The sequence below is a fragment of the Carcharhinus amblyrhynchos genome, unplaced genomic scaffold (assembly GCF_965287045.1).
Source record: "Carcharhinus amblyrhynchos unplaced genomic scaffold, sCarAmb.v2.hapA scaffold_42, whole genome shotgun sequence".
NCBI classification, from domain to species: Eukaryota; Metazoa; Chordata; class Chondrichthyes; order Carcharhiniformes; family Carcharhinidae; genus Carcharhinus; species Carcharhinus amblyrhynchos.
In genome coordinates, this window is record NW_027649783.1 from 3,678,352 (window position 1) to 3,703,551 (window position 25,200).

The 25,200-nt window shown below is 45.0% G+C and overlaps 7 non-coding genes across 7 annotated transcripts; 3 read left to right on the plus strand and 4 right to left on the minus strand.

The window, feature by feature from the left end:
• Nucleotides 1-518: 518 nt before the first annotated feature.
• trnal-cag (transfer RNA leucine (anticodon CAG)) lies at nucleotides 519-601 on the minus strand. The gene has a single exon. It is a non-coding gene; the product is annotated as a tRNA-Leu (tRNA).
• Nucleotides 602-4,175: 3,574 nt separating this feature from the next.
• Nucleotides 4,176-4,257, plus strand: trnas-gcu (transfer RNA serine (anticodon GCU)). Its single transcript has one exon. It is a non-coding gene; the product is annotated as a tRNA-Ser (tRNA).
• A 3,010-nt stretch (nucleotides 4,258-7,267) lies between these two features.
• Nucleotides 7,268-7,349, plus strand: trnas-aga (transfer RNA serine (anticodon AGA)). Its single transcript has one exon. It is a non-coding gene; the product is annotated as a tRNA-Ser (tRNA).
• Nucleotides 7,350-9,963: 2,614 nt separating this feature from the next.
• Nucleotides 9,964-10,037, minus strand: trnat-agu (transfer RNA threonine (anticodon AGU)). The gene has a single exon. It is a non-coding gene; the product is annotated as a tRNA-Thr (tRNA).
• A 2,331-nt stretch (nucleotides 10,038-12,368) lies between these two features.
• Nucleotides 12,369-12,451, minus strand: trnal-uag (transfer RNA leucine (anticodon UAG)). Its single transcript has one exon. It is a non-coding gene; the product is annotated as a tRNA-Leu (tRNA).
• Nucleotides 12,452-19,383: 6,932 nt separating this feature from the next.
• trnai-aau (transfer RNA isoleucine (anticodon AAU)) lies at nucleotides 19,384-19,457 on the plus strand. Its single transcript has one exon. It is a non-coding gene; the product is annotated as a tRNA-Ile (tRNA).
• Nucleotides 19,458-21,938: 2,481 nt separating this feature from the next.
• trnad-auc (transfer RNA aspartic acid (anticodon AUC)) lies at nucleotides 21,939-22,010 on the minus strand. Its single transcript has one exon. It is a non-coding gene; the product is annotated as a tRNA-Asp (tRNA).
• Nucleotides 22,011-25,200: the final 3,190 nt, after the last annotated feature.

A 25,200-nucleotide genomic window follows, 5' to 3' on the forward strand; every position in this document is an offset into this window, starting at 1 on the left:
ACAAAAACATCAGGCACATCACTCAGTGAAACTCTTCCGTTCAACATTAAGCGGTTTATCGTGAGTTGGTTCCATTTACTGTTTTCAGACACAAATCTGGTATAAAAGTAGCTGTGTTCAGGGTGTGATTCATACACACAGTTTTCTGCTCTGAAGGCAGGCGTGTCCCTTCTGTGGCGCGAGATTTTTTTTAATGATTCATTCATCCGGGAAATGTGTGTCACTGACCCGGGAAGCCTGTATTCTCCAAATTAATTATCTTTGAGTAATTGGCGATGAATTCATTCTGGAGCCAGTGCAGTTCATGTGGTGTCTGTCCACACACACACACTGCCATTCGGAGGAATTTCCAGGATTGTGAACCATCGGAACGGGAATATGTTTCCAAGTCAGGGTGATGTGTGTCTCGGAGTGGAACTTCGAGATGGTCGTTGTTTCTCTGCATCTGCTGCCCTTGTGGTGTCACGTGAGAGATTTCTTGGGTTTGGATGGTGCCGCTCGAAGGAAAATATAACCAATGCCAGGAGTGGGATTTGGACCCACGCCTCTAGAGGAGACTGCGACCTGAACGCAGCGCCTTAGACCGCTCGGCCATCCTGACTACCTGCCACAAAGTGTAAAACCTCTGCCCAAATCGATTAGAGTTCCATTTTCCTTGTGATTCCATTTCAAACTCTGTCTCCGCATTGACTGATTGAGGGTGAACTGATCACTTATTTTGAGGTTCACGGACCAAGGTGAAGGTAAGACTCAGAGTTCCACAGGTTTGAGGGGTGAATAGTCCAGCACCATTCCATATTCTTCATCCAAATGAGAAAGTCCAGCTGGCAATCGATTCAAATCAGGACACCAGCTTTGGGCAGAGGTTTGCCACCATGAAGACATGTGGTTTCAGAAGCTCCAAAACAGACCTCAGTTTCATTTGCAGCACTAATGGCAGATATTGTCTTTCCAGAATAGGCCGTTCCGCCATGAAAATTAGTGCCGGGCTAGGTGGAATGGTCACGGTAAATTTCCCCTTCGGAGTATTAGCGTGTTAAATACGTGGGGTGATTAGGATAGGGCCTGTGTGTGGTTGTTGTTGACACAGGCTCGATGGGCCGAATGGCCTCCTTCTTACTGTCGAGATTCTATGAAGTTCGGGGCGGCAGTTCCACTTCCCGGAGAATATTGATGACTGTTCTCTGATAACATTGAAACTTCTAACCAGTCAATGCCTGTTTGAGAACTGGCCATGAATAGAGCTGACACTGAAACGGTTCATATTGAATTAGTTCCAGCAAATTGGTTCTTGAAGAGATGTTAATATAATGCTTTCAGAGACTGTCACAGCTTCTTAAAAGATCAGTTGCGCTGGTTTTTCGTTTGTTCATTAATTTTGTGAATCTATTTGAAGCGGCTGCAGTTGGTCAGTTTCCAGGGTCGAGCCAGGTTCTAAAGTTAGAGAGAGCGAACACATAAAAAAGGCGCCACGGCGCATACCGCTTGTGTATTCATCTCACTTACTGTCCTGTCTGGAGACAATACACATCTCTTTAACCTATGCTTAATGCTATCTCCACTCATATTGTCTGCGCCTTTAAGACTTGATTAGCTGTAAAGACTCGCATTCTGATCAGTATTCTGTAAACTGTGTCTTTATCTGCCCTGTTTGTGATCAGAACTCCCACTCACCTGACAAAGGAGCAGCTCTCCGTAAGCTAGTGGTATTTGTTAACAAATAAACCTGTTGGACTTTAACCTGGTGTTGTGAGACTTCTTACTGTGTTTACCTCAGTCCAAAGCCGGTATTTCTACATCTTGGAAAGAGGCAACAGGGGAGCAGTTCGACTGAGGTGCAGAAGCTCGGAGAATGGGGATGGCGTCCTTAAAGGATCTGTACTCGACTTGTGAGTCGGTGGGGTTTTAATTACAGGTGGTCAGTCTGTGTAGAATTGGAGACAGAGAGGTCAAGGAAGGATAGGGAAGTATCAGAGATGGGCCATGTGAAGGTGCGAGAGTGAAAATTGGAAGGAAAGTAGCTATTTTTTTTGTCCAGGTGCAGAAGAGAGCAAGACGCGGCACCGATACAGTCAGCGATGCAGCAAAAAAAATTGTGTGTGTGTGTGTGTGTGTGTGTGTGTGTGTGTGTGTGTGTGTGTGTGTGTGTGTGTGTGTTATGGGGCGGGGTGGGGATGGGGGCTGGTGGCGCAGAGATGGAACAGGATTGAACAAGGAATATTCCACAAATACGCAGCCTAACAGAGCCTAGTGGGTGAAACGATTAATTTCGCTTCTTTCCATGCTGCTCTCTAACGATTACAGGTTCGAGTCCGGTCTCTTTCTACAGAAATCTGGTGGAACCTCCTGAAAACCGAGCTCTCGCCCGTTAACTGACATCCACCGTTATTTCCAAACAGCTTTTTCTGAGGTAATTTCCTTGTAACTTTATTCATTTAATTCTCACTCGTCTTAGTGTTTTTAGATCAGATATTCCACAATGTATGTTTGATCTGGATAAATTGTTAATGTTCCAAAACTAGAACAAAATGCTTTGCATCAATCGGCTAATTGAAATTCTGTGGCAGGAATTCTAATCTCCTCAGGAAGAGGTTTAATGCTGAGCTGAATGAGCTGTTTTTGTTTACAGGGATGAAAGGTGATGTCACTGGGCTGGTAATCCAGAGGCCCGCGCTAATCTTTGGGGACACGGAGTAAATCCCACCACGGCAGCTGGTGAAATTCAACTCACTGATTTAACACATAGGCACATGGATAGAACACAGAAACAGGAGGAGGCCATTCGGCCCAAACAACGCTGGAATTGAAAGCAAGCCTCAGAAATGGCGGCCTTGAAATTTCCATCGATTCTTTTCCACAGAAAACACCTTCACAGAACAACAGAGAACATTTCACACAAAAGAAGTAAAAACTTCTGCTCTAGACGGATGATATTTACAAACCGGGAACACATTTACACAACAGGGAAGAATTTGTCAGAACCACAGTGAAGATCTGTCAACGGGAGAGTCACAGTTCCAAACAGAAAGGACAGTTACACAGCAGAGAGCACAGTTACACAACACAACATACCTTCAAAACAGGGCCTATCTTTGTGGAACAGAAAATCCCTTTCCATACTCAATCAGTTTTTCCATCTCAGTATCTTGCTGATTTGTTCGAATATTTTCTGCCTCTCATTGTGAGTGTGACCTAATAGTTTTTTACTGGTTTTCTGTGTGTTTTACTCTGTCTGTTACATTCAGGATGATGTTGCGTGTTATTATACAGCCAGGGTGAGCTTCCCAGGGTTTTGTTTGTAACAAAAAGAGACAGTGAATAGATTCCTGGCTCGCGGGCAGCAGTAATAAGCAGGGAGGGGCTGACTTTGGGAGCAGAGTGGCGCAGCGGAAGCGTGCTGGGCCCATAACCCAGAGGTCGATGGATTGAAACCATCCTCTGCTATCACCTACTCACTCCATCAAATAGAAACAGTGATGGTCTTAGTTTTCATTAATGAGTAGCCCAGAGCATTTGTCTCCATTGGCTGGATAGTTTATTCAGCCAACAGCGCGGGATCAATTCCCGGTTCAGTTGAGATTGATCATGAAGGCTCCGACTTCTCAGTCTTGTTCCTCTCCTGAGGTGTGAATCCTCTGGTTAAATCACAGCCAGTCAGCTCTCCCCATTGATGGCCCCCAGAAACAACTGGGACTGTGAACCTTGCTTTAACTTTACCGACAATGGACAAATCATATTCCTCACACATTGTTCAAATATAAAAGTGCATAAAAAATTAACTAAACATTAGAATCGGATCATCCCTAATATTTCATTTCTATCCCAGTTTTTGAATTTGTCATTTCAGGAACAACCAAAATCCAAAGACCGACACAGAAAAGCTCCGTGATTCGGACACACAGCCCTCTACTGGGAGGTCAGACTCTCTCCTGTTGCTCCACAAACTCACAGCACTTGCTCTGTTTTACATCAGGGTCATGTTCGGTGAATTCAAAACCAAACCGGGAGCAGAGAGGTGAACTGTCTCTCTCTTTACTTTCTCTGGATTTACATCAAATGGAAAAATAACAACGAATCAAGAGAAAACAGAAAGGCAACGTTATCCTGCGGGAGAAATGTGTTCTTTGTTACGGATGTTAAAACACAAGAGGTGGTTTGGGGAAGCGTTGCGCCATGTCGAGGTGGCCGAGTGGTTAAGGCGATGGACTGCTAATCCATTGTGCTCTGCACGCGTGGGTTCGAATCCCATCCTCGTCGGTGGTGTATTTGTTCTGTCTCCTTATTGCCGGTGAACTGATGATTCGCTCAGTGCTTTGAGGATCACGGAACCAAGATGAATTTTGCACACACAGGATTGAGGGGTGAATGTTCCCCAGCTGCAGCACTCACACTGCAACAAAAAGTATTCAGAGCAGAAAGTGCATCTTGGTGAAATAATCGGCCAATTCCAATTGGTTTCCGTTCAACATTTAAGCAAACGAACATCTAAAAATGACACATCGCGATAGGGAAAGGGTATGGTGGGGGAAAAATACAAGAATCAAAGTGTATCAGACGTGACAGCCGTCAAACTGAACAGAAGCAGATATCCATTATACAAATACTCCCAGTGCCTCAAGAGAAACCCTTTCCCCAGCTAAGTGTTTGTATAGTTTTATTTGTTTCTCCGGCACTGACTGGTAACAGTAAATCACAACCTCACCAACCAGTGACAGCCAGTTAAATAACCATCCCACACTCGCTGATAATGGAGTTTCTGACAGTGACAGTTTCTGACCATCCTCCGATTGGACCTGGAGGGAACCAGATTCACTGTCAGAGCTGGACTTTCTTACAGAGTGGGTGACAGAGCCAGGTGAGCGATGGTGATGGAGTGGTGACTGTGAGAGCATTTGACCAAGGGTCAGTTCCTGACCATCACTGTTCTGATTTATTTAATGAGTTATCGCAGGTCGCGACAGTAGGTGGACACTCTTAAAATGAAATTCACTAAAAATCCTCATCATCACGATCTTTCTAATGGAAAATTCAGCTTCAATTTGCTTTGAGTGGAAACTTTGTGAAATGAAAGAACAGGCCTCAGAATTGATCAATGAGTTCCCAGTAAGGAACAATTGTAAAAAGCTGGCTTCAACCAGACAAGCCAAGTTCAGTTTCCAAACTGCGATCCGGGCTCTCCTGGTGCCTGATAAAATCAGCAACTGAGGAAGTTCCGCAGTTAAAACTAATGCAAATAACGGCTAACATGAGAAAAGTGAGCGATGGTGGTATAGTGGTGAGCGTAGGTGCTTTCCAAGCAATTGACCCGCGTTCGATTCCTAGCCATCGCATTGATCATTTATTTAGAATCTTATCCGCGGCCTCTTGGACTTTAAACGGAGTGAACAAACACAGGGTGAACACAATATTCGACAGGAATAGAGGTTTTTTTTTTCATTTTCTCTTCCGACGTAATTAGATTTCAATGGAAAAATATTTAAATAGAAAAACAAGTCTCCGACCTAATAAATGAATTCAGAGACAGAGATACGAAGTATAAGTTGAGCAACAAATTTCAGCTCACACTCTGTGCTCTGCACAATCCTGGTTCCTGATGAAGTTAATACATGCACATTACTGAGGTGGTTACATTATTCTGGTAAATAAGCAGCTGCGATAGCTGAGTGGTTGAGGCGCTGGATTTGAAATCCAATGGGGTTTCCCCGCGCAGATTCCAACACTGCTCATAGCGCTTATGGTTGGAAATGTTTGCTTCAGGCAGCCATCCTGGGGAGTTTTTGCTATGAAGTATTTGGATCTCCATCATGCATTCAGTTGCGTGGTTCTGGGCCAGGTGCAGGCAGCTGAGTTTGGAAAGGACACCTGGGTATCCTCGGGTTGGTATGGACAAGATGGGCCGAATGGCTTCCTTCGGGACTGTCACTTTGGTTCTTTCGATGGTTTCATGAGCAAAATCATACCGTGTTCCATGAGCAAAAACAAATCAATGAGTTCTCAGTCTGAAAGAATAGTAAAAAGGTGGCCTTAAACAGTCCAGAAAAACGAGACAAGCCAAGTCCAGTTCACAAACTGTCCGACGGACAGACCTGGTGTCTGATGAAATCAGCAACGGAGGTAGTTCCGTAATTATACCTGATTCCACGGATATTAGAGGGAGGTTTTTCACACAGAGGGTAGTGGGAGTATGGAATGCTCTGCCAAGTAAGGTAGTGGAGGCAGGCACGCTGGAGTTGTTTAAGAGTAACTTAGACAGGCACATGAGTGGGTTGGAGATGGGAGGATATAGGAGATTGTTTAAAATAAGGTTCATTAGCATTGGGACGTCCCTGGTAATGTAAATGGATATGGTCTGAAAATAATGTTTTTTCTCTTTTCATTCACAGGTTTAAGTCGGTCTGCCTTGTTGTCCAACGAGGGGCATACACGTGATGGGTTGTACTTGGGCTGCTCTTGAATATTCGAGATTGGCCCAGTGCTTCATGTTGTTAGTGTGTGCCTAAACTGCACCAGATACTGGGCAAGACGACAGCTCAGTGACCATCGCTGATTGCTGTGCAGACACATGGATTTGGGCCGGTGTCTGTGGGAGTTTGCACTTTCTCCCCGTGCTTGCGTGGGTTTTCTCCGGGTGCTCCGGTTTCCTGCCGCACCACAAAGATGTGCGGTTAGGCTGATTGGAGGTAATAAATTGTCCCTAAATTAGTTTCCCTCAATGTGGATGGCCATAAAAACAATAGATAGGGGTCATGGGTGGAGGGGGGAACTGGTGGTATTAAAATGGCGGCGCGGGCTCGTTGGGCCGAAGGGCCTGATTCCGGGGCAGTTTTTGTTCTTTGTTCTTAAAATAAGGGCTGCTTAAGCGTTGTGAGCGATGGTGGTATAGTGGTGAGTATAGCTGCCTTCCAAGCAGCTAACTCCGAGTTTGATTCCCGGCCATCGCAGTAGCAATTTGCTGCGAACTTTATCCACTTCCTCCTGTGTTTTCAACCAACTGGACAAAACCAGGGCGAGCGCAACATTTTACGATAATGAAATACAATAGAGATTTGTCTTTTTCTTTTTATTCGGAACTAATTGGTTTGTAATGAAAAATTACCGAGATACAAAAACAAGTCTCTGACCTAGTCAGTGAGTTCTCCGTCAGAGACAAAAATACAAAAGTAGAGGAACAAATTTCAGCTCACACACTGAGCTCTGTACAATAACGGTGCCTGATGAAGTTAGTATGAACGCTACTGAGGTGATTATTAGTCAAAGAGCTCGTGGAGCTACGATGGCCGAGTGGTTAAGGCGTTGGTTTAGAAATCCAATGGGGTTTCCCCGCGCAGGTTCGAGTCCTGCTCGCAGCGATTATCAGTGAAAGTGTTTGCCCCCGGGACTCCTTCTGGTATTTTGGTGCCAAGTATGTGGATCACCATCATGCTTTCAGCTCCATGGCTCCGGGCCGAGTGCAGGAAGGTGAGCTTGAAGAGGACACCTGGGTGCCCTCGGGCTGGCATGGACAAGATAAGCCGAATGATTCAGTGTTGTTCCCTTTCTCTGGTTCCATGAGGGAAATCATAATGTGAGCAGATTGTAAAACAACAGCATCAGGAGCACAAGGACAAAAAAGGTCTCATTTCAGAGGAAGATTCTTGTGGAATGACACACAGAACATAAGAAATAAATTACATCAGAATACACTGAATGATCATTTCAAAATGCTGCTTGGATGAGATGACATCGTGTTCATTCAAACACATTGCTGCAAGCTGGTCATTATTGGGCGTTAGGAACTCCTGGTTATAGCAGATTGGGAATGGAAGGAGCAGCTTCACATCTGCACATTGACAGGTCAAACTGTGTCTCAGATTGACAGCTCCCAGGACAGGTTTTCCCCTCCTCTCGCTCTGTGCTGTGGATTCTCGGGGATGAGTTGGAGTTTCCCAGCTCAGTAACTGTGAAAGCCTCTGAGGCCGGGGATGCTCACAGTGTCTGTTCCCCAGATTCAGGGGGCTGCAGCCAATCAGAGCTGTGCCTGGGTTAACCCAGAGCTGGTTGAAACGATGATATTGTTCACAAGCTGAATTCTATTCGATCAGATATAGATACAGATTGTGTGCACTCAGTCACTAAACAACAAGATCCCGCCTTCATATAGAGTTGATGAGAGGGGATGGAGGGATACAGTGAGTTAGAGCAGTGAGATAAAGATCTGTTCTATTAATATGCCCCTTTCTGTTGCAACCTTGTTCCCTGTTGTGTAAAAGAGATTCTCCGTGAGGATTTTTATTGTCTGTAATTTTTTGCATGTTGTGTTAAGATGTTCCCTCTTCTGGTGTAATACTCCGGTTGCATACAAAATCCATTTAGTACAGATCGAGGTTTTATATATAGAACATAGAACACTGCAGCACAAACAGGCCCTTCGGCCCACAAGTTGCGCAAATCACATCTACATCTACCAAGCCATAGAACTTTCTGTAACTTCCAAACACATTAGATACCGTATACTCATCCAGAAGTCATTTAAAAGACCCCAGCGAGTTCGCCTCTACCACCGCCGCCGGCAGCCGATTCCACTCACTCTCCACCCTCTGAGTGAAAAACTTTCCCCCAGCATCTCCTCTGTATTTGCTTCCCAGCACCTTAAACCTGTGTCCGCTCGTAGCGACCATTTCAGCCCTGGGAAATAGCCCACGAGAATCCACCCTATCTATTCCTCTCAGCATTTTATAAACGTCTATCAGGTCGCCTCTCAAACTTTGTCTCTCCAGGGAGAAGAGACCTAGCTCCCTCAACCTATCTTCATAAGGCATGCCTCCCAATCCAGGCAACATCCTTGTAAATCTCCTCTGCACCCTCTCAATAGCTTCCACATCCTTCCTGTAGTGAGGCGACCCGAACTGCGCACAGTACTCCAAGTGGGGTCTGACTAGGGTTTTATAAAGTTGCAGCATGACCTCCCGAGTCCTAAACTCAATCCCTCGATTGATGAAGGCCAGTGCACCATACGCCTTCTTGACCACATCCTCCACCTGCCAGGCCGATTTAAGAGTCCTGTGGACCCGGACCCCAAGATCCTTCTGCTCTTCAACTCAGCCAAGACTCCTACCCTTGATATTGTACTCCTGCATCCCATTGGTCTTGCCAAAGTGGACCACTACATATTTATCCGTGTTGAAGTCCATCTGCCATTTCTCCGCCCAGTCCTGCATGCTATCTATGTCCCGCTGCAACTTCTGACATCCCTCCAGACCATCCACAACACCACGAACCTTTGTATCGTCTGCGAACTTACTAACCCATCCCTCCACTTCCTCATCCATGTCATTTATGAAAATGACAAACAGCAAGGGTCCTAGAACAGTTTTTGGGGGAAAAGGGAAGCCAAATCACAGTTTGTGTACTCCAGGTAAAAGTCACAACTGCTTCATAGTTACCGTTTAGTTGTTTTATCATCACTGTGAATAGGAGTAGCAGAGAACGCTTTCGATCCATCGATCTCAGGGTTATAGGCCCAGCACGCTTCTGCTGCACCAGTCTGCTACGGCAAAGGTTCGACTTGCTCCCAATGAATGTAGTCAGGTAGATTTTCACTCCTGTATCGTTTAATCGGAACATCAGTGTGAGGAGGTATCACTGCATCACACCGAGATTACAATAGACAGAGAAAAACACACAATAGCAGCGTGAGAGACTGCTTGGACACATGGAACGATTTAAGCCATTTGACTGTGTTCGGAATTCCCTGAGAAAATAATGGAAATCTGTGTTTGATGAACTTACAGCATTGGGTTTATTACAGATGTTTTTTCTTTAACTGCACGATGATGAAAATACCTGGATCATCTCAACAAATAGTCGAGATATTTGTGGGGAGTCTCGAAATGTTTCCATCTTTGGAGATTATCCACTGTGAAGGGAGAGGCAAAACTGGATCTTGCGACGGGCACAATTGCAAACACCAGTGAAAAAGAACCAAGGCTCCGCTGGGATTTGAACCCAGGATCTCCTATTTACTAGGCAGGCGCTTTAACCAACTAAGCCACAGAGCCTACACCTACTGAGGGTGGGCTCAGCGAAATGCTGGAAATACGTTCCAGATCTGGTGGTATTTGTGAAAAAGGAGATACTGCCAGAATTGGAAGGTACCTGTGAACTATGCGACTAAATATTGAACGGTTTAACGTGAGCTGGGTCCACTTGCTGTTTTCAGACACACATTTGGTGTAAAAATAGAGATGTGATTCACACACACAGTTTTCTGCTCTGAAGGCAGCTGCGCTCCTTCTGTCGGACGAAGTGATTTAAAAGAGAAAATACTTTATTCATACGGGGTATGTGTGTCACTGGCCCGGGAAGCATTTATTGTCCAAATTAATGTCTTTGGGTAATTGGCGATGAATTCATTCTGGAGACACTGCAGTCCATGTGATGTATGTACACATAGGCTGCTGTTAGGGAGGGAGTTCCGGGGTTGTGAGCCAGCCATGGGAACGGTGATATGTTTCCAAGTCCGGATGATGTGTGTCTCGGAGTGGAACTTACAGGTGGTCATTGTTCCTCTGCATCTGCTGCCCTTGTGCTGAGAGATTTCCTGGGTTTGGATGGTTCCTCGCGAAGGGGAAAAAAAATCAGCATCAGAATTAGGATTTGAACTGAGGGCTCGAGAGAAGACTGTAACCGAACCAGAGCACCTTAGCCAGATCAGTAATCCTGATTACTTGACCCAAAGTGCAAAATCTGTGCAGAAATCGAATTGAATTCCATTTTTGTGGCATTTACATTTCAAACTCGATGCGTTTTTTCCCCATTTTTGAACCCCAGCCAGAGGCCTGTATCTGAGTCCCATCCTTCCCGCAAGCCGCTGGGGGGTGAGGAGCTTCTCATTGCTGCATTGCTCTGTTTGCTCAACTCAACAAAGACCCAATTCCCGCCCTTCCTGTTCCTTACAGGAAGGTGTTGAGAGTGTCAGATCTGAGCAATGTGAAGTATCCAATTGGAGAGTTACATCCTGGCCACAGGAATATCTCTCCACAGCTGCTTTCGGAGCTGCTGAATATTTCCAGCATTTCCTCTTTCTGATTTTGTGTCTTCATTACAGGAGTTCATTTACTGACAACCCAAAACTTGTCTCTCGGGCCCAGCTCCAGACACAGCTTTTCTGTGATCTTCAAACGGACAAGTTCACTCTTCACTTTCCTACACACATGCTTTAAAATCGGCTGGTCTCACACTCAGCAGCCTGCGGCATCGCCTTCAAACCTCACCCCACCCTTCAACCGCCCACCAGGGTCTCAGAGGTACAAGTACTTCTTAGGAATTGACAAAGGCAAGGGGATTACTGTGTTTGTGAGGACATTTAAAAGGTTAATCCATACTCACAAAGAGACTGTGAGAATCTCTCTCTCCCTCTATCTCTCTCTCTCTCACTCACTCACTCACTCACTCACTCACTCACTCACACACACACACAGACACACACCCACACAGACACAGACACAGACACACACACACACACACACAGACACAGACACAGACACACACACACACCACCACCACCACCATGGTAAATGGTGAAACGTCTCATCAATAAAAAAAAATCTGGAATTAAAAGTCTAATGACCATGAATCGAGTGTCTTAAAATAACACAGCTGGTTCACTAATGTCCTTTCAGGAATGATTTTTTCCCTGGTCTGGACCTACATGTGACCCCCGACACACTGCAACTTTGGTGACTCTAAGCTTCCCTCTGAGCTGACCTGTCATCCGCTCAGTTCAAGGGCAATTTAGGATGGACAATAATTGCGGGCCCAGCCAGCGACACCCACATCTCAGGAATGAATGAAGAAATTAATCGGAGATTTCAAATGAGGGGATATAGAAAGTCAGTTGCATTTCCAAAGATTGTCAGATACAGAATGAATTTTGAAACTATGTTTTAGTTCCGGAAGTTGACTTGTACAGGCACAGTTTAAGTAATAGAATCAGAAAGATCCCAATTCTTATTGAACGGCAGATAATGCAAAACACAATCTGAATACAGACAGATGCACCCGAGAAAGGATTCCTGTGAGTCGCTGGCCCGGAAAGCATTTGTTGCCCAAAATTAATTATTTTTCGAGATTTTTCTTCGGGGATTTCACTCTTGAGTCACTGTGGTCCATGTGGTGTCTGTACTGATACATTGGTTTTCGGGAAGGAGTTCCAGGATTGTCAGTCAGCCGCAGAAACGGTGATATATTTCAGAGACAGGATGGGATGTGTCTCGGAATGGAACTTGCCGGAGGTCGCTGTTCCTGAGCCCCTGCAACCATTGTCATTCCGGGGGAGATATTTCGCGGGTGTGGATGGTGTGTGGAACAGGGAGGGAAAAAAAAAGCAATGTCAGGAGTGGGATTTGAACCCACGCCTCCAGAGGAGACTGCGACCTAAACGCAGCGCCTTAGACCGCTCGGCCATCCTGACGACTTGAGGCCACGTATGAATCCGCACAAGTCGATTTGAATTCCATCTTCATTGTCATTCCAATAAAAACTCGATGTGTTCTTTCCCCCATTTTTGCTCCCAACCTGGAGTCCTGTCTCTCTGACCCATCCTTCCCCAAGCCGCCGGGGGGTGAGGAGCTTCTCATTGCTGCATTGCTCTGTTTGCTCAAATCAACAAAAACCCAATTCCCGCCCTTCCTGTTCCTTACAGGAAGGTGTTGAGAGTTTCAGATCTGAGCAACGTGAAGTATCCAATTGGAGAGTTACATCCTGGCGACAGGAATATCTCTCCACAGCTGCTTTCGGAGCTGCTGAATATTTCCAGCATTTCTTGTTCTCCGGAGCAGTGTACCTGCTGGCTGTGGTGAGTGTTTGATTATACTTTGAAAGCTTTTGACTGCATTTCCGGTTCGCGGGATTTTTGTGAGTACTTTTTATTTCCGTAGCGGAAGTCAGGTGAGGGGCGAGTCGGGAAGGGAGAGCAGGTTTAACATATCCTCTGTTCTTTTGTACTCAGTACCCAATTGATAAAGAAAAAGCAGGGCACAGTCTGATTTATTATGATCACTCCCCTCACCGTTCTGGTCACCCTATTATAGGAAGGATATTATTAAACTACAAACAGCTCAGAAAAGATTGACTAGAATGCTACCAAGACTTGATGGTTTGAGTTACAAGAAGAGACAGGATAGGCAAGGACTTTTTTCTCTGGAGTTAGGGGTGATCTTCTTGAGGTCTACAACATAATAAGGGTCATTGATCAGCGAGATAGTCCATATCTTCTCGAAATTGTAGGGGAGTCTGAAACTGGAGGGCATACGTTTAAGCTGAGAGGGGAGAGGTACAAAAGGGTGCAGAGGGACATTTTTATTTTTTACGGATGGTGATTGTCTCGAACAAGCTGCCAGAGGTAGTAGTAAAAGTGAGCATAACTTTATTTTTTAAAAGCGTTTGGACAGTTACATGAGTAAGATGATTATCGAGGGATATGGGCCAAACGCGGGAAATTGGGACTAGCTTAGTGGGTAAAAAAGGACAAGTTGGGCTGAAGGGCCTTTTTTCATGCTGTAAACCTCTATGATCATCCCTGTCAACTTGGAAGATGTATGTAGATATTTGCCTCTTTAGAACTGTACCATGTAGTTTATGTTTTGAATCTGGGTTCTTCCTTCAAAACGAATCAATTCACATTTTGATGCATTTACTTTAACCTGCCTGATTAAAAATTTCCGTGCTTTTGGAAGTTTATGTAAACCGCATGAACAGTATTATCTTTATCAACACTCTCGGTTACAATTTCAAAATACCCAAGACAGTTCAAAAAACATTGTCACCTTAATAAATCGGAAGTTGGAAAGTTATTTCCAGTCTCTTCGCAATTACACTAATCATGTATTTCAGTATCCTTAGATGCATGGCACCCAGTCCTACCGTGGAATCAAACACGGGTAGCCTCTCCATACCTCCTCTTCATTGAGTTAATTACCTCTGGAGTGGAATACCGAACAGCTTCACAAAGATTCACTTCCTGCTCAGTGAAACGACAGAGACATAGTTAAAATATAATCAATTCAAAACCAAACTGTAACCCCCCCCCCCCGCCCCAGCATTGTCAGACCTCAATTTCTTTCTGACCAAAATACAACTGAACACACGATGCAAGAATCCCTGACGCAACAAGCAATGGACAGCCCTGATTGATTCATTGGGATAAGTTTACAGTCTGGTTCCGTGGGTGAACACTCTTGAAAACTTTTGATTTGCAGCATTGAGAAAATTGTCGGGATGTGTTGCTGGATTTCAAACCTGATCTGGAGACATGTATATACCGCCATCTGAAACGCAACGTGTTTTTTTTCCAAATAAACAACCAAAATTTGGAACCAAAACTAGCAACAAGTGAGGGCTCATAGAACATAGAACATAGAACATAGAACATTACAGCGCAGAACAGGCCCTTCGGCCCACGATGTTGCGCCGACCAATTACAAAAACAATGACCCACTAGCCTATACCAATCCCTTTTCGTCCATAAACCTATCCAGAGATCTCTTAAACGCCCCCAAACTAGACGCATTTACAACTGCAGCAGGCAGGGCATTCCAATCCCTCACCACCCGCTGGGTAAAGAACCTACCCCTGACATCCGTCCTGTAGCTACCCCCCCTTAATTTAAAGCAATGCCCCCTCGTGCTAGCTTTCTCCATCCGAGGAAAAAGGCTATCACTATCCACCCTATCTAAACCTCTAATCATCTTATATGTTTCAAGAAGATCCCCTCTTAGCCGCCTTCTTTCCAACGAAAACAACCCTAGATCCCTCAGTCTCTCCTCATAGGACCTCCCCACCATACCAGGCAACATCCTAGTAAACCTCCTCTGCACCCTCTCCAACGCCTCCACATCCTTCTTGTAATGCGGGGACCAGAACTGCACACAGTACTCCAAGTGCGGCCGCACCAGAGTAGTGTACAGTTGCAACATTACACTGCGACTCCTAAATTCAATCCCCCTACCAATAAACGCCAAGACACCGTACGCCTTCTTGACAACCTTATCTACTTGATTCCCAACTTTCAGGGATCTATGTACACACACACCTAGATCCCTCTGTTCATCCACACTATTCAAAGTCCTCCCGTTAGCCCTATACTCGACTCATCTGTTGCTCCTACCAAAGTGAATTACCTCACACTTCTCCGCATTAAATTCCATCCGCCACCTCTCGGCCCAGCTCTGCAACCTATCTAAGTCTCCCTGCAGACTATGACACCCTTCCTCACAATCTACCACACCTCCAACTTTGGTGTCATCAGCAAATTTACTAATCCACCCAACTATACCCTCATCCAGATCATTAATAAAAATTACAAACAACAGTGGCCCCAAAACAGATCCCTGAGGCACACCACTCGTAACTGCACTCCATGATGAATATTTACCATCCACCACCACCCTGTGTCTCCTATCTGATAGCCAATTCCTGATCCAACTTCCTAGATTACCCACAATCCCATACATCTGCATTTTCTGCAGAAGCCTACCATGGTGAACCTTATCGAACGCCTTACTAAAATCCATGTATACCACGTCAACTGCCTTACCCCCATCCACCTCTTTGGTCACCTTCTCAAAAAACTCAATAAGGTTAGTAAGGCACGACCTACCCGCTACAAAACCATGCTGACTATTTCTAATCAATTCATTACACTCCAAATAACTATAAATCCTATCCCTAATAATTTTTTCTAAAACCTTGCCCACAACAGAAGTAAGACTCACCGGTCTATAATTCCCGGCAAAGTCTCTGTTCCCCTTCTTAAACAATGGGACAACATTCGCTATCCTCCAATCCTCCGGGACTACACCAGAGACCAATGACGACCTGAAGATCTGAGCCAGAGGCTCTGCAATCACCTCTCTAGCCTCCCAGAGAATCCTAGGGTAGATCCCATCCGGACCAGGGGACTTATCTATTTTCAGCCCCTCAAGAATTTCCAGCACATCCTCTTTATCAACCGTAATACTGTCTATTTTACACCCCTGCAACCCAATGTCCTCCTCAGCTATATTCATGTCCCCCTGCGTGAACACCGAAGAGAAATATTGGTTCAATACTTCTCCAATCTCCTCCGGTTCCACACACAACTTCCCCCTGCTGTCTGTAACTGGCCCTAATCTTGCCCTGACCAACCTTCTGTTCTTGACATACCTATAGAACGCCTTAGGATTCTCCTTAATCCTATCAGCCAAAGTCTTCTCATGTCCTCTTTTAGCCCTTCTCAACTCACTCTTCAACTCCCTCCTAGCCAATCTAAAGCTTTCTAGTGCACTATCTGAGCCCTCCAATCTCATCCGAACATAAGCCTCCTTTTTCTTTTTAACCATCGACTCAACTCTTTTAGTGCACCACGGTTCCCTAGATCTACCAAATCCACCATGCCTGACAGGGACATACCTATCAAGGACTCGCAGTAGCTGCTCCTTGAAAAAACTCCACATTTCAGACGTTCCCAGTCCCTGTAATCCCCTAATCCAATCCATGCTTCCTAATTTTTTTATAATTTGAACCCGGGACCTCTCGCAACTCCATACACTGCAACCCCCCGAAGCGAGAATCATACCACTAGAGCAACGAGCCGTCGGTGCGCTAATTCTACAGCGAATACACTTCTATTAACTAGCTATCCTTTCAGACTGTCATTTGAAAGGAACATTGAAGAAAAACACAGCAGATTCAGGGGGAAATAAGACCCTCTTTGTCTTAGACCCTGAATATTCAACAGGATGTTCAATGTTGGGATTGTAGCTTCTCTCAGCGAAAGAAATTCCCATCACATCAGTTCAAGAATTGTTGTGAAGAACAGATTGATCAAAGTGTAGAAGACCAATGCGGAAAAGTGTGAGGTGATTCACGTTGGTAAGAGTAACAGGACTACAGAATATAAGGCTAATGGAAGTGTCGACAAGCAGAGAGATCTCGGTGTACATGTGCATAGATCCCTGAAAGTTGGCACCCAGGTTGACATGGTTGTTAAGAAGGCGGACGGTGTGTTAGCTTTTATTGGTAGAGGGATTGAATTTCGGAGCCGTGTGGTCATGTTGCAACTGTGCAAAACTCTGGTGTGGCCGCACTTGGAGTATTGCGTACAGTTCTGGTCGCCGCATCATAAGAAAGATGTGGAAGCATTGGAAAGGGTGCAGAGGAGGTTTACCAGGATGTTGCCTGGTATGGTGGGAAGGTCTTATGCGGAAAGGCTGAGGGACTTGAGGTTGTTTTCGTTAGAGAGAAGAAGGTTAAGAGGTGACCAAATTGAGGCATACAAGATGATCAGAGGATTGGATAGGGTGGACAGTGAAAGCCTTTTTCCTCGGATGGTGATGGCTAACACAAAGGGACATAGCTTTAAATTAAGGGGTGGTAATTATAGGACGGATGTCAGAGGTAGGTTCTTTGCTCAGAGGGTAGTAAGGGCGTGGAATGCCCTGCCTGCAGCAGTTGTGGACTCTTCAACTTTAAGGGCGTTCAAATGGTCAGTTGGATAGGCATATGGATAATACTGGAATAGTTTAGGTTAGAGGGTCATTAGATTGGTTCCACCGATCGGCACAACATCGAGGGCCGAAGGGCATGTACTGCGCTGTAATGTTCTATGTTCTATGGTTGTCCAGCTGGGGAAGACTGCACTCGCCTCGTTCCATTCTTACCTTTCTGGTCAGTTGCACAATATCACCCGCAATGGTTACTCTTCTCCCTCCTGTGTTGTTACCTCCCGAATCTTTGAAGGATCTAACCTTGGCTCCATCCTATTTCTAGACCTCACCTCTCGGTGTTATAATCTGAAGATCAGTGTTAGTTTTCACACGTAAGCTGATAATACCCAGTTCTAGCTCACCATCAGCTCTCAGAACCAATCCCTCTTATTAAATTATTAGATTGCTTATCCAGCAGCTTGTACTCGATAAGCAGATAATTCCCCATTAAACATCTGGAAGGCCAAAGGTCCCACCACAAATTCCATTCCCAGTCAATGACTCCATCTCTCTTCCTGGTCACTGTCGAGGCCGAAACAAACTCATATAACCTTGGCACGTCACTACACCTGGAAATGAGATTCTGACCACACATCTGTTCCTGCACCAAGGCCACCTGTTTCCAGCTGTGTAACTTCACACATTGTTGATAATACCTGATCTCAACTGCACCTGAAACCCTCATCCATGTTTTTGTTACCTCTGGACTTGCTGATTCAAATACCCTCCTCCTGCAGATTTTGTTCCCTGAAGGACATTAGTAAACTGCATGTGGTTTTATAAAAATGGATAATTAATTCCAGGTTTGTCTTGAATTAAAATTTCACCATCTGCCCTTTCGGGTTTTGAACCCAGCTTCCCAGAGTATTACCCAGGATTTCTGGATTACTTGTCCACTGCCACTGCCTCCCCCAAACACTGCCAGGAATGGGATTTGAATCCTTGCCTTTTCCATTACCCTCATGAACATCTCGATCAAGTTCATTAACTATGGGATTACTGAGGGGCTTTCCTTAATTATTGTGCATCAGCACAGGTGGGTGTTTTTTTCCCCCTCGGGTTATTATTTGGAGAATATTACACATTGAACAACAAAGAACAACACAGCAGAGGAAACAGGCCCTTCGGCCCAACAATTAAACTGATATTAAACTCATTGGACTCATTCTTACAGCCATTTCTGAAGAGGTGCCTTTACCATTTGCAATTCTCCACTCATTTGGCACCGCCCATATAACGAGCTGGGTTAGAAATTGCCTCCATTGCCTCTGCAATTTCCACCCTTATTTCCCTCAGTATCCATCGATCCGTCTCTTCCAGTCACCAGAACACAGCAATTAAGAACAGAAATTGCACATGGCACGTTGACTCTGTTCTACCATTCAATTCGATCATGAGGCATTTATTTATTTATCTTCATTGCCAGACAGTGAAAACACAGTCACAATATGAAAAAAAACAAGAACAGCAACAACAACATCAGGCAACACACATATAGAAATCACACTATGTTTCTGACAAGTGTTTTTCTTTAACCCTACAGTGCAGTACGAGGCCCATCGAGGTCTGTCGAGTCTGCACCGACCACAATCCTGCCCACGCCCTACCCCCACATCCCTACATTTTTTACCCGCTAATCCCTCTAGCCTTCGCATCTCAGGACACTGAGGGGCAATTTTAGCACAGCCAATCAACCTAACCCACACATCTTTGGTCTGTGGGAGGAAACTGGAGCATCCGAAGGAAACCCACGCAGACACGTGGAGAATGTGCAAATTTCTCTAATTGAAGCCAGGTCCCTGGAGCTGTGCAGCAGCAGTGCTGACCATTATGCTACCGTGCTGCCCCGATAACCATCCGTGGAGGCCAGTTTGAATGTAGCTGGTTAGCTCAGTTGGTTAGAGCGTGGTGCTAATAACGCCAAGGTCGCGGGTTCGATCCCCGTACGGGCCAGTTTGCCTTTTCCCTTAAACCGAAGTATATTGGGCGGCACGGTAGTCCATGCTGAAATTGCCTCTGAATGTCCTGAGATTTTTTGATTGGGGCAAATACGTAGGGATATGGGGGTAGGGCTTGGGTGGAATTGTGGTCAGTGCGGACTCGATGGGCCAAATGGCCTTTTTATGCACTGTAGGTTTTCTATGATTCTATGAAGTGTTCTAAAAGTCACTACATTTTCAGCATTCACAACAAATTCAAATGTTTGAAATATCAACAATTCTATGCGGGGAAAACAAACTGTGAGTTTTAAGACATGAACCAAATTTCTGCAGTTTATACTGACATCCACCCAAAATACATTATCTATGAATACATCATTTTCCAAGCTTGGGTTGTAAGGCCCTGTATCAGAGAATAGGATAGTGTCGAAGAGGCCCTTTGGCCCATCGAATCTACAGTGATGTATGAAATGCCCTGGCCTGCCCAACTAATCCCACTCGCCAACACTCGGCCCATTGAGCAGAAAGCAGGCTCAGTGCCACAGACTGAAAGGAGGTTTTAGTTCACATGGGCAGCATGGTCGGCGGAGGCTCAGAGGGCTGAAGGGCAGCTCCTATGCTGTAATTTTCTCTCTTCTCTGATATTTAAAGAGTACACATTGATTTACACAGCCAGATATTGACAATTAGAGGATGAACCCCACAGGCAGTTGCAGAGACTGATAGGTAAAAGTAAACTCAGTCCCCTCATATAGTGACCGAGAAGGACAGTTACAACATTAATCCCAAAATGGCAGAGCATCGCAGGGAGGGAATGAACCCCGCAGTCACTCTCAGCTCCCACTAACTGGCAAATACACATCGAGTGCCCAACAGTACCACGGACAGAGTGACTCCATCAGTCACATAGAACACCAGGCAATTACTATTCAATACAATGTGAACAGAAGTGATAGAGAAGGAAAAAGGGAAGTGTGGTGGGAAAGAGATAGAGGAGCAAATCTGTATGCAGATCATGGATGACAGATACAGTATTAATTCCATTCTCTCACAGACAGTCGTGGAGTTGCCGACGTTGGACTGGGGTGGGCACATTAAGTAGCAGCAGGACACCAGGTTAAAGTCCAACAGATTTATTTGGTAAACGAGCTTTTGGAGCGCCGCTCCTTAACCTGATGAGGAAGATGAAAACATAATGAAACAATAGACTAAAAGTGGCCACGAAAATTACACTGGCCAGCAGGATTAAGGAAAATCCCAGGGCTGATTGTACATACATAACAAGCAAGAGGGCAGCCAGGGAGAGGGTCGGCCCACTCAAAGGCAACGAAGAGAATCTATGCATGGAGCTAGAGAAAATGGGTGAAGTATTAAATGAGAACTTTGCGTCAGTGTTGACTGAAAATGACGTGTATGATGATAAGTCTGGGGAAGGATGTGCAGGTGGTTTGAGTCATGTTGAAATCAAAACGGAGAAGGTATTGGTGCCCTTGAGAAATATTAAGGTCGGTAAGATAGGTCTGATGGGATATACCCCAAATACTGAGAGAGACAAGAGAGGAAATTGTTGGAGCCTGAGAGAAATCATTGCATTCTGCCTGGGTACAGAGGAGGTCCCAGATGATTGGAGAATCGCCTATGTTATTCCTTTGTTGAAGAAAGATAACACCAACAATCCAGGTAATTACAGGCCGGTGAGCCTTCCATCAATGGTCGGGGAATTATTGGAGAGAATTCGTCGAGACAGGGTATTTCCCACTTGGAAATGAGTGGACATATCAGTGAGAAACAACATGGATTTGTAAAGGGGAGCTTTTGTCTCACGAACATGATCGAGTGTTTCAAGGAAGTGACGAAGATGGATGATGAGAATAGGACAGTGAATGGTGTCTTCATGGACTCTCTTCATAGCTCAAATTCTCCATCCCAGGCAACGATGTGGTCACTGGTAAATGGACACTGCACCCTCTCCAGTGGAATCATATCCTTACTGTAGTGATTTGACCGGAACTGCGCACTGTCCTCCAGCGGTGGCCTCACCAAAATTTTTTTCCAACTGGAAATGAACCTTCCTGCTCTTACAATCATGCATTAATATTCCATTCCTCACGCTGCATGAATCTTCACAACTCACAGACTCAAAGGGATTTCCAATATTGAAAACATTGGAGGTTTCCTTTGTATTTTCAGGGATCTGGGAATCAGTGAATCATCCAAAAATAGAACTGAAAAATATGAAATCACAGCATTTATTGGCATTGTGCTAATATCAGGGTAATATTCAACGTGTTGGCTCCGTGGCATCGCCACATCAAAGGTGAGCGAAAATGCTGATGAATTGAACGAACGTTGATCTCAGGTTACCAAAAGTTTCCGTACAAATGTAAAGATTTCCATTTTCGAAAGTTTCAATTCTTCACAGTCTTTTATTTTTGCCGTTTTCAAAGTTGCAGAACGACACAAGTACAATTTGACATAATAAAATTATGATAAACTCCCCGTCGGGGAATTGAACCCCGGTCTCCCGCGTGATAGGCGGGGATACTAACCACTATACTAACGAGGAACTAGCCCACGAAACGACGAAACGCATTGTACACTTGCCACTTACACCTCCACAGCGATAACTCAGTTCTGACGAGATCAGTTATTTTCCCCAATACGGAGAACCATTTAATGCAGCAAACAGCTAATTAAGACTTTTGGATTAGCAGGAAAGAGAATGAGATGGATGCATGAAGAAAACACACAAATCAGGTGGAGACAGAAAGGTGCGTTTGCCGTTCATATCAAACCGCATGTTCTTTTTAATTTTGGAGGAAAGGCGGGGTCTTGAAGTCTGAACATGCTGGACAATCTCAGCTGGTCTCTCTCCACAGATGATGTCAGACACACATCTGGTATAAAGTATCCGCCTTCAGGATTTAATTGACATACATAGTTTTCTAATCTGAAGTCAGATGTTCCCCGACTCCGACACAGATGATTTTTCAAAATGTTATTTTCACGGGATGTTGCTGTCGCGGACTGGGCCAGCATTCCTTATCTAGTATTAATTTGGTGGTAAGTTCTTTCCTGAGCCACTGCTGTCCATATGGTGTATGTACACACACTGTGCTGTTAGGGAGGGTGTTCCAGGATTGTGAGACAGCCACAGAAACGGCGATATATTTCCAAGTCAGGATGGTGTGTGTCTCTCGGAGTGGAACTTGCAGGTGGTCCTTGTTTCTCTGCATCTGCTGCCCTTGTGCTTCCAGCTGAAAGATTTCGCGGGTTTGGATGGTGCCTCGATACGGAAAAATCACCGTCAGGATTGGGATTTCAGAGAAATGTGACGCCTGAAAACAGCGTCTTAAACTTTCCGGCCATTCTGATCCACTCACTCAACGAATACCCGCCCTGCGGAAATCGATTTGAATTCCATCTTCATCCTCATTATATTTAAAACGTGTCTCTATGAATTTTTCAACCGCAGCCAGAGGCCTGGACCTGAGTCCCATGCTACAACCCCAGAGCTGGACAAATACAGACAGAATTCCAAACTCAGAGACAGTTCTGACAACGGCCGAGTTTCCCTACCCTTGTGTTCTGGATAAAAGGCAGAAAGCAAGTGTGTGCAGAGCAGAGTGGCGCAGCAGAAGCGTGCTGGGCCCATAACCCAGGAGATGATGGATCAAAGCCACCCTTTGCTATGATATTCGCATTCACATCCAAGTGGGGCACTTGGCTGCTGCCCCAGGGGTTATCCTGGTTTCGTTGGCAGTAAATGTGCACCCTCTTGTTGATTTGTGTCACCTTGGGCGGCAGGTTTCTCTCAGTTGGTTGGACATCTTATTCAGCTCGGGTTTCATTCCAGTCTTCGGACGGAGATGGAGAGACATTTTTTCACCCAAAGAGCCTGTGGAGTTCATTAGCACAGGAAGTAGTTGATGCCAAAACATTGAATGTATTCATGACGTGACTAGATTTAGCACTTGGGACGAATGGGGTCAAAGGATATGGGGAGAAAGCAGGATTAGTCTGCTGATTGGACGATCAGCCATGATCGTGATGGATAGCAGAGAAAGATCGAAGGGCCAAATGGCCTCCTCCCGCTCCTGTCTTCTATGTTTCTATGTAATATCGAGGTTATTTATGAAGGCCGCGTTCTCAGCCTTGCTCCTGGCCTGAGGTGTGAATCCTCGGTTAAATCACCGCCAGTCAGTTCTCCTCTTTGATGACACCGAGATTTATCTGGGACTGTGGAGTTTGCTTTGATTTTATAAGCAATGGACACATCACATCCCTGAAACAGCGCTCCGATATAAAACTGTGGAAAGAAATATAAACTGAGGCTGTAAACATGGAATATTCCTAAAATATCATTTAAATCATGCTTTTGAAATGGATCATTTCGGGAATATTATCCAGAAATAAAATCCAGGAACCAACTGCACAAAGGCTCCAGACGCTTGACGTGATTTGAACAGGAAACTTTCATAATATGGGAGTAAGTCCCGCTATCGTCGCGCCACAAGCACATGCCGTGTCGCTGCTACACAGACCTGATTATCCTCATTAAACTGTATCATTTCAGTTCATTCTTTTTGGGGCTGTTTCTGGAGGTGTTACTGAGTCAGGAATGTAGGAACTGGACCGTAGTCTTTTTTTTGGAGGTAACAGCAGTTTTCCCATGAAATGTTCTGGTGTCTGGGAGTCAGCGGAGAGAACTGGATTGGATTGAGGATTGGCTGACTCACAGGGAGCAGAGGGTCGGGATAAATGGGGAAAAATGGATCCTTCTTAGGCTGGCGAACTGTAACAAGCGGGGTGCCACAGGGGCCAGGCCTCGGATCTCAACTCTTTCCAATCTATATCAATGATCTGCAAGCAGGAACAGAGTGTAACACGACAACATTTGTGAATAATACACAATTTGTGGGAAAGCAGGCGGTGAAGAGGATGTAAAAATATTCCAGATGGATCTAGATATACTCGGAGAATTGGATAGCTTTTGGCAGATGGAGTTCAATGTGGATAAATGCGAAAGGCAAATTATTATCCTTCTGGAAAGCAGTTTCAAAATCTGTCTGGGCAGAGGGATCTGGCTGTCTCTGTCCAGAATCACAGAAAGTCAGTATGCGGGTAAAATGTATAATTTAAAAGGCAATTTGAATGTAAGCATATATTGCAAAAAAACTGGAGTAAGGAAGTAGAGAAATATTGTTTCAATTGTGTTGATGAAGCCACAACTGGAATATTGTGTCCAGTTTTGGTCCCTTTATTTGTGGAAAGATGAGGTGGTATTACATCCAGCACTTTTTCCCTTCCTTCTCTATGTGCGGTATGCTTTGTCTGCAAGAAACCATACCTTTCACTGTGTACTATTTCATGTGACAAAAATAAATCAAATCAAATCAAATCCGGCTGTCAGAATGAGATTACCGACGCGACTGGCGAGTTACAACCATAGGTCGACTTGGCGAGTGGTGAAAACTGATATCACTGCTTCTGATCTTCACCAGAACAGACAGTGAAATGGAACATTGTTCGGGAACATTCCTGATTTTACAATGTTGTTACGAAAGAAATGGTTAATAATCTGTGGGAGATATTGAAAAAATATGTCCATTTGTCCGGCTTTGGCGGTTGGCTCGTTGGTCTTGGGGTATGATTCTCGCTTAGGGTTACGGTATTAAGATGCGAGAGGTCCCGGGTTCAAATCCCGGACGAGCCCCGGAATTATTTTTATTTTTTTCCAAAGTAGATTCCGAAAA